This window comes from Dendrobium catenatum, unplaced genomic scaffold, assembly GCF_001605985.2.
Source record: "Dendrobium catenatum unplaced genomic scaffold, ASM160598v2 fragScaff_scaffold_1557, whole genome shotgun sequence".
Taxonomy (NCBI): domain Eukaryota; kingdom Viridiplantae; phylum Streptophyta; class Magnoliopsida; order Asparagales; family Orchidaceae; genus Dendrobium; species Dendrobium catenatum.
This window is the reverse complement of record NW_021320019.1, coordinates 3,249,363-3,258,842: the sequence shown is the minus strand read 5'-3', so window position 1 is coordinate 3,258,842 and position 9,480 is coordinate 3,249,363. Positions and strand designations below refer to the sequence as shown.

Genomic DNA, 9,480 nt, shown 5'->3' with positions numbered 1-9,480 from the left:
TAAAGGATTGCTAATTTAATCCTATCATTATCCTTATTTATCCTATTATATACTATTTTTTTTTATATTGTTAGATTTTAATTGTACATATATGTTGTAATTTACATTTTCATATTATGCGTGTTATTGTTACATGCATAGTCAAGCGCAATTAGGAGAAGTTTTGTTTAATCTTGAGATAGGAAAAACCTTAAAAATTTAAAAGATCTAAATAATAATAATAATAATAAGTCATAGAGATGGTTGACCTAGTGCAAGAAGAGAACTAATCTTGACCGCTTATAGAGTAGGCTAACCCAATGATAGAAGGCATTAACCAAAGCATCAATATGCCCAATATCTAAGATAATAATTTTAAGTTAATGCCTTTTATCAATCAAATGGTACAAAATTTTTAGTTTAAGGTAACTCTTTTAGAGGATCTCAATATACATATAGCCAGCTCCTTAGAGATATGTGTAACATTAAAGTATAACGGAGTCTCTAATGATGCCATTAGGCTTAAATTATTTATGTTCTCATTAAGAGACAAGGTTAAGATATATGTGGTTGAACTCTTTACCCCCGGATTAATTATCACAAGAAATTATTTAGCTCATAAGTTCCTAGCCAAGTACTTCCCTCCATTAAAAACTATAAAGCTTATGAATGATATTACCTAATTCAAGCAATTAGATGGAGAATTAATATCTGAAGCTTGGGAAAAATTTAAGAAATTGCTTAGAAAAAGCCCACACCATGCCTTGTCTAATTCACATATCATCCAAAACTTTTATAATGGACTTGTAGGATCTCTTAGATCAATCATTGACACTTCTACTAGGGTTTCTTTGAAGTCCAAATCTTTCAATGAAGCATATGTTTTGATTGAAGAAATGGACACCAATAATTTCCAATGTCCTTCTGTGGGAGCGACTCTTACAAAAGTGGTTAGTCTATATGAATATTATGACTTAATTATTTTGACTACATAAATAGTTATTATCTCTAGTAAATTGGATAACATTAGAGTTAGTACATAAGAAGGAATGCCATGTCATTAGAGAAGAATATCTATGGAGTATCTAGTGAGATGCCTAAAGGGTTGAATCCTTAAATGCCATTAACAATAGACAAAATAACCCTTATTTTAACACTTACAATTTAGGAAGAACCACCCATACTTTCAATAGAATAATAATTCTAGTGGGGGTAATTATTATAACTCTAGCCAAACTAACCCTATACAAAATGAGAATCCACCTAATTAATTTTTAATGTTTTTTATTGTAGTATATTGACTCTATAATTAGGTCCCCATTTACAAAACTAGACCTTTTATAGAAGGATTTTTATCCTTTATTTGGCATTTAGGTCTGGTGGGGATTTCAATATTATTTCTTCTCCAACAGAAAGACTTGGGGGCCTTAGGTCTCTTTACCAATCTATGGAAGATTTTAATAATATGATCATGGATTACAACCTTATTGATATTGGTTATACTAGTAGCAATTTTACTTGAAATCATGATAATCTCTGACAAAAGTTGGATCATGTGCTTTTTAATGATAGTTGGGTTAATTCCTTTTCCTCGACGCATGTTAAACATCTTAGTGAAACCTTATCTGACAACTCTCCATTACTTATTTCTTTACTATTGAATTTACCTACCTTTACTTTAAACTTTAGATTTCAGAATATGTGGCTTCTTGATTCTACCTTTATTAATGTTGTCAAAGAGAACTGGCAAGCTCCTCCTCATCCAGACAACTCAATTTTTGGAATGAATAGAATGTGGCTTAAGTTGAAATGGTTAAAACAAAAAATTTATTGATGGAATCAGAATGTTTTTAAAAATGACTTCATTAATATTATTTATATCGAGGAGAAAGTTAACTCCTTGGAGCATATCTATCAACATACTCCATCTGATGATAATTTTACTCAGTTGCAACAAGCCAAAAACTCTCTTTTTAACTTACAAGCCTAGGAAAAAGCTTATTGGAAATAGAAAGTGACTTTGAAGCTTCTTATTGATGGGAACAATAACACAAAGTACTTTCATGCTCTTATTGAGCTATTATGATGAAATTGCCTATTCTTGTGTGAAATTCTTTAAAAAGTTGTTTAATAAAAATTTTATTCCTACTCTTATTGAGAAGCTAAACATTATTCCTCACATTATTAGCCAGAATGGCAATTTGGTTCTTATTGCTTCTCCTACTTTGGAGGAAATGAAGAAAATGGTGTTTGATTTGAATACTTAGTCTACTGTTGTTCCGGATAGCTACACCACTAAATTCTTTCAAAAAAATTGGAATAATGCTAACATTGATCTTTTTAATGCTATTTTTATTTCTTTGTTGGTAATACTATGCCTAAGTTTCCACCTCCATTTTGCTTATTCCAAAAAATAATGGAGCTTATACTTGGAATGAATTTAGGCCTATAAGTTTCTATACCTTTTTTAGTAAGTTGAACTCTAAGTTGCTTATAAACCACCTTTCTCCTTTACTTAATAGAATTATTGCTTCTAACCAAACTTATTTTATGCAAGGTAGATCTATTTTGGATAACATTTTAACAGCTCAAGAGCTTGTGCATGATTTGGATGTTAGGGTACCTAGGGGTAACATTATTTTTCAATTGGACATCAACAAAGCCTATGATAACATTAATTGGGACTTTCTTTACCATATTCTTAGTTTATTTGGCTTTAATACTACTTTTATTAACCTTATTAAATGATCTATTGAAAATTCATTTTTTTTTTGTTATTATTAATGGTAAAAGTAATGGTTTCTTTAAGTCTTCTCATGGGTTGAGACAAGGTGATATTATCTCTCCTATTCTCTTAATTATTATTATGGAATATTTATCTAGAGGCATTTCTAATCTTTATGAGAGTTATCATAACAACTTCTATAATATTTTGAGTGGGTTTCCTGTTTCTCATTTATGTCTCATGGGTTGTGATATGTATGATATATATTTCTGAACATTCATGTCATGTTTTATTTGATTTTAGAGCTAGTCATTCATTTATTTCCAAGGGTTTATTCGATTCACTACACTTGTCTTCAATTGCACTGCCTTTTTCTCTTTCTATCATTTTATTAGTTGGAGATAATATGATGGCTAGTAGATTATATTTATGTGATATTGAGATTTTTGATAAGAAGTGAAAATCCAGTTTGATTTTAATACCCATTTCCTCATATGAAGTTATTATGGGTATGAATTGGCTGAGTTAGTATGGGGCTCAGATTGAATATTGCTTGAACAAGCGAGTTATGTTATTTATGGGCAATGAAAATTATGTATTCTAGGGAGTTAGAGGTGTTTATCCTGCTTGATCTCTACGTTATAAGCAGATAGATTATGGAAGAATGGTTGTATGATATTTTTTACATCAGTTCGGGATAGAAGTATAGATGCTGGTTCTCTTTCTAATATCTAGTAGTATGAGATTTTTTAGATGTATTTGCTGATGAGTTAATCAGCTTACCTCCATACAGATATATAGAATTATATATTAACATATTTCTAGGTATAGCCTCAAAATCTAAAGCTCCATATAGGATGACCCTAAAAGAGCTTCAGGAGTTGGTTGATAGAAGATTTGTTCAACCTGGTGTTTCTCTCTAGGGAGCACTTGTTCTAATTATGAAGAAAAAGAATAGTACAATGCATATGTATATTGACTACAGGGAGATGAACAAAGTCACTATCAAGAATAAGTATCCCCTGCTATGAATTGATGATCTATTTGATCAGCTTGTTGGATTTTTTGTATTCTCAAAGATTGATCTGCGATCATATTACTATCAGGTGAAGATGATACAAGCCGATGTAATGAAGATAGCTTTTAGTACTCGATACATACACTATATATTTTTGGTCATTCTATTCGGGGTGACTAATGCACCAAGGTATTCAAAGATTATCTGGATTAGTTTCTAGTAGCTTTCATAGATGACATTTTATTATATTACGCTTCTGAGGAAGATCACATCATACATTTAAGAAGTGTATTGGAGACTTTGAGGCGACACCAATTGTAATGCAAAATTCTCCAAATGTGAGTTTTAGTTGAGGAGTATTTCTTTTCTAGGATATATGGTGAGTGGTAATGATATCTCTATTGATCATCAAATAGTTCAGGCAGTCATTGATTGGCTGAGGCATACTACCATATTTGCGTTTCGTAGGTATGGCTTGATATTATAAAAAATTTGAGAAGGAATTTTCTCAAATTTCAGCACCTCTAATAAGACTGACTCATAGTTAGTAGCTTTTATTTGGAGACCCGAGTGCGAGGCTAGTTTTTAGATATTTAAGGATTATTTGACTTCTACTCTAGTTTTGGCTCTTCTCTATGGTATAAAAGAATTTCAAGTATTCATTGATGCTTTACTGAGAGGTTTGGGGTGTATTTTGATGCAGCATGATTGATGATAGATTATACTTAAAGATAGTTGAGCCATATGAAAGAACTATCAGACATATGATCTAGAGTTGGTTGCTATTATATTTGTTTTGGCTTCATTATTTGTACGGTGTTAGGGGTGAGATTTTCATGGATCGTTAGAGTCTAAAGTAAATATTCACTCATAAGGATCTAAATTTGAGGCAAAGGATATGACTTGAGTTGATTAAGGACTATGATCTGACTATTCATTATTAACTTGGTAAGGCTAATATGGTGGCATATACTCTGAGCAAAAATTCTTTAGGATTATCATATATGCGACTCACTTCTGATGAGTATTTGATACAAGATATAGAGAGATTATAATTAGAGGTGATTTCTCCTACTAGTTGGGATTCTAGTATAGAAACTTAGATGATCATTCAGTCCTCTTTAGAAGAAAAGATTCATGAAGCTGAAAGTTAGATGTAAAATATTTAAAGTTGATTGATCATATCAGATCTGGTAAGAAATTTGAAATAAGAGTTTTTAATTATGGTGTTACTTTCTTCAAGGATAGACTTTGGGTTCCTATTTTTGGTGATATGAGATGAGAGATTTTTCATAAGGCTCGTTATTCAGGTTATACTATCCATCCAAGAAGTAGCAAGATATATGGAGTTCTGAGTATGTTTTGGTCACCTAGATCAAAGAAGAACATAGTTGAGTTTGTGCTGAAGTGTGAGACCTATCAGTTAGTGAAGGTAGAGCATCAACGACTAGGAGGTCTTCTACAACTGTTACTTATTCCAGATTGAAAATGGAAAGATATAACAATGGATTTTGCTATGGGGTTCCCCATATCGAGGCAGGGGCATGATACTATTTGGATTGTTGTTGATCGATTGACAAAATCTGCCCATTTCCTCCCAATTAGACAGACATACCCGGTAGATAAGTTAGCACAGATCTATATTAAAGATATTATAAGTTGCATGGTGTGCCAAAAGTGATTGTATCTAATTGGAATGATATATTTAGCTCTAGATTATGGAGAGGTATTCAACAAGGACTGGGTAGGAAGTTGCACTTCAGTATGACTTTTCATCCGTAGACATACAAATAGTTTGAAAGTACTATTCAAGTACTGAAGGATCTTCTGAGATTATGTATTTTAGATTTTGAGGGCAGTTGACAGGATCATATCCCGTTTATACAGTTTGTATATAATAATAGTTATCAGTCCAATATAGACATTGCTCCTTATAAAGCTCTATATGGTAGAAAATGTAGGACTCCTTTGACTTTGATAGAGGTGGGAGATAGACAAGTGATAGGTTCAGTCTTTGTGGATGATACTACTACGAAGATCAATTTGATTAGAGAAATATTGAAATACGCACCAAATATATAGAAGAAGTATTACAATTAGAAGCACAAGTTGGTTGAGTTTCATATTGGTGATCTGGTTTATGTCAAAGTCAGCCCTATGAAAGGTGTCAATAGATTTGGGAAAATTAGCAAGCTCTGTGCAAGGTATATTGGACATTTTGAGATCATTGAGAGGATTAATAGTTCTGCTTATAGATTATTATTACCTGATCATATATCTGATATGCACAATGTGTTTTATGTATCATTTTTGAGAAAGTGGGTGTCTGATTCTGACAAAAGATTATCTACTGATGATGTTGAGGTTCATCTAAATCTACAGTACATAAAACTTGAAAGGATTTTGGTATATAATGTAAGAAAATTGAGAAACAAATAGATTCCTTTGGTTATGGTACAGTTGAAGCATAGGACTGCCAGAGAGGCTACTTGGGAGAAGGAATTTGATATGAGGTAGCTGTATCCATGTTTATTCTGACTCATTCTGCTTTAACAATATCGAGGATAATATTTTTCTTAAGGTGGGTAGATTGTGAAACCCTTTAAATTTTTAAGATTTTTTTTGTTGACGAGAAGTCCAAATCACAAGCAGTCTTCATCAGAATATTTATAATATCGTGCTTTAGCTTATCTATTTTTTTATAATTTTTGGACACTATTAAATTTTCTTAAGAAATCGGTATCTATTGGATAAGTGAGGTTTTTGGGACCGTCATGTGTTAGTTTTGCAAATTGATTTCATAAAAATTTTTAAATAAAATAAGTTAGTTTATGAATTTTTTATGTGATTTTCAGAATTCCTAAAATAATTTTTATAAATTTTCTATTGAAAATTGATTATAAGTTATGTAGCTCTTGCCTGTAACCGTGTACTTTAGTGTAGATATTTATTTTAATGAATGAAAGAAAATTTAAGGATGAATTTTTTAGTATTTAGATATTTTAATAGCTCTAGAGTTCCTCATTTATTTCAATGAATATTGACAAACAATTTGAAATAATTTCAGAACTAGATATTGGGGTTTGTTTGTCATAACTCAACACCATAGGACTTGTTTTGGACGAGTTGTGTTGTGACAGTTAATCAGGTGAAAGACGAAAATATGAATGCTGACATTACTGCTGTTGATAATTAACCTCCAAATTCAAACTCTTTCTCATCTCCTCACCAAATCCCCTCACCAACAAAAAAAGGATTTTCCTCCCATACCCCTTATTCTCCCCTCCAAGGCCACCTACATTTTACCCATCAAGACCCCCTCTAACTCAAAGTGAGGATTGGGCTAGTGTTCAAAAGAAATTGCTTGGTGCTCTTTAAAATATTTGCAATATAATTGAAGAGAATTCGGGCACCATGCTTTATCAACTTGTAGCAATGGTCGATTCTATTGACTACAAACTCATCCATCATATAACACAATATAAATATGATCCACATAAAACTCTTGCATATTCCTCATCCTCATTTTACTCATATATAAAGAAATTCTCCACAACTGCCCCTCTAATCCACCCATATGTATATAAAGCCATTTTAACTATACAACAACCCCGAGAGCACCTACCCCTAACTATAAAAAAATTGCCCAAACTGCCGCCGCCCGCCATGCACACACTTCACAGTAAGAACCCCCGGCTTCTAATAAAATTTCTATTGATTCATTAAAAATTGTTGGATGATATGCAAATAACACAATGGAATATCTAGGAATGGATTTCCTAAGTATAAATAAACAAAATTTAATGGATAATTGCTTTTAAAAGTATTATAACAAGTAAGTTTCTTTTAATTTAAATCATTCACTTCAATTCGTGCAACTAACATTTTTAAGTTTTGGAAGCGCAGAAAAAGCACAACTAAAGCGTAGTAAAAGAGTAACAAAAGCACAATAAAAGAACTGGGCTTTGACTGTAGAAAATGCAACAAAAGAGCAATGTAAGTGTAGTTAATATGTAGTTATATCATTGAATTGGGTTTTGATTGTGCTTTAGCTATGCTTTTGCAGTGCTTTCACTAAGTTTCATATGTATTTTTCTTTAAATTCACAAAGTATTTTTTTTATTTTCATGGGTGACATTATTTTTTCTTATGGTAACATTATGATGTCAAGAGCATATGATAAATACTTAGATAATAACCAATTAAATGTATTTGCTTTGTTATTATCTAAAAAGAGTAAGCTTATAACTAATATGTTTCAACATTTATTATACTTCTCTCTAATGCACAGGGTTAGTATTAACATAGTATATAATCTCTATATAATATTATTTTCTCAGACATTAACATTATCCTTGTTAATTTCTTGTAGTTATATAAGGAATATAATTAGTCTGCCTCGTTATACATCCAACATATCAATTAGGGGTTCAGTGAAAGAAAGTAATCTTCTAATTCAAAGTGTTCATGGGCTTTCAAGCGAGACGAATAATGTTGATTGCAGATTGCTTATCTGCATATATGGAAGAAGTTTTTCTTCAAAGAAAAGTAGATTGGGCAGAATATAAAAATTGACAGATGAAATGCCAAAATTTAGGGCCAAATTTGCATATGCTTTCTTACTTTCAACAAAGAAGTAAATTATAAATTTTGTATATATTGGTAATTATTTGAATATTTCTGTACATTTTGTATTTTTAATTATGTTGAATCAATTATTCATTTTATCTTGTATTCACTGATTAATTTTTTTAATTATGCTGAATCTACTTGCAAATGTGTAGTGAAAGCCCTCGAAAATCATAACGCAAGCGCAATTAAAGCTTATAACATTACATTTTAGTTATATTAACATGATATGAACTAGAGTGCTTTCACTGAGCTTTGTTTGTACTTTAGTGAAAGTGTAGTAAAAGATCAGTTAAAGTGCATCGAAAGCTCTGTGAAAGTCCAGCAAAACATAGCAACGTAGTGAATGTCATTGTTTATAAAAATTTCCACAATTTTTTAAATAATTTTGAAAATGGTTATAATTTAAGAAAATTTCAATCTAAAATTAAGTCATATTGAATACTTATAGATAAAGCACAACAAAAGCAGTTAATTCATTTTCTTAAAATTTTCTTTATATTTAAAATAATTTTGAAAACAATTATAATTTCAAAAAATTTTCATTTTCTTATAAATTAAATCATTTTTAGAACTTACTAATCCCAATTAAAGCCCATTTAAGTAATTTTCTATAAAGTTTTCCTTAGTATTTTAAATAATTTTGAAAACACATAATTTTTGGAAATTTTTATATAAAATTAAATCATTTTGAACACTTAAAATAAAAGCACAGTAAAAGCACAATAAACACATTTAAATGCCATTTCTATAAAAATTTCTTTAGTTTTTAAAATAATTTTGAAAACATTTATAAAATCAGAAAGTTTTCATATAAAATTAAATCATATTGAACACTTACAAATAAAGTGTTGCTAAAACATGGTGAAAACATAGCGAAAGTGAAGCAAAAGCGCAGTGAAAGCATGATAAAAATGAAGTGAAAGAACTTTTAAGAAAAAATTTCTTAAAAATGACAAATACGTTTCGTTAAGCTTTTGTTGCACTTTTAGAAATTATAAGAATTTTCAAATTAAATTATGAAAAATACTAAGGAAAATGTTATAGAAAATTATTATATGATATATTAAATACGATTTCACTAAAGTGCAGCCAAAGCGCTTTAGTTTATATCACTACACTTTACATT

At 30.4% G+C, this 9,480-nt stretch overlaps 1 non-coding gene across 1 annotated transcript; it reads right to left on the bottom strand.

The window, feature by feature from the left end:
- Positions 1 to 638: 638 nt before the first annotated feature.
- LOC114581152 lies at positions 639 to 745 on the bottom strand. The gene has a single exon (XR_003702996.1). It is a non-coding gene; the product is annotated as a small nucleolar RNA R71 (small nucleolar RNA).
- Positions 746 to 9,480: the final 8,735 nt, after the last annotated feature.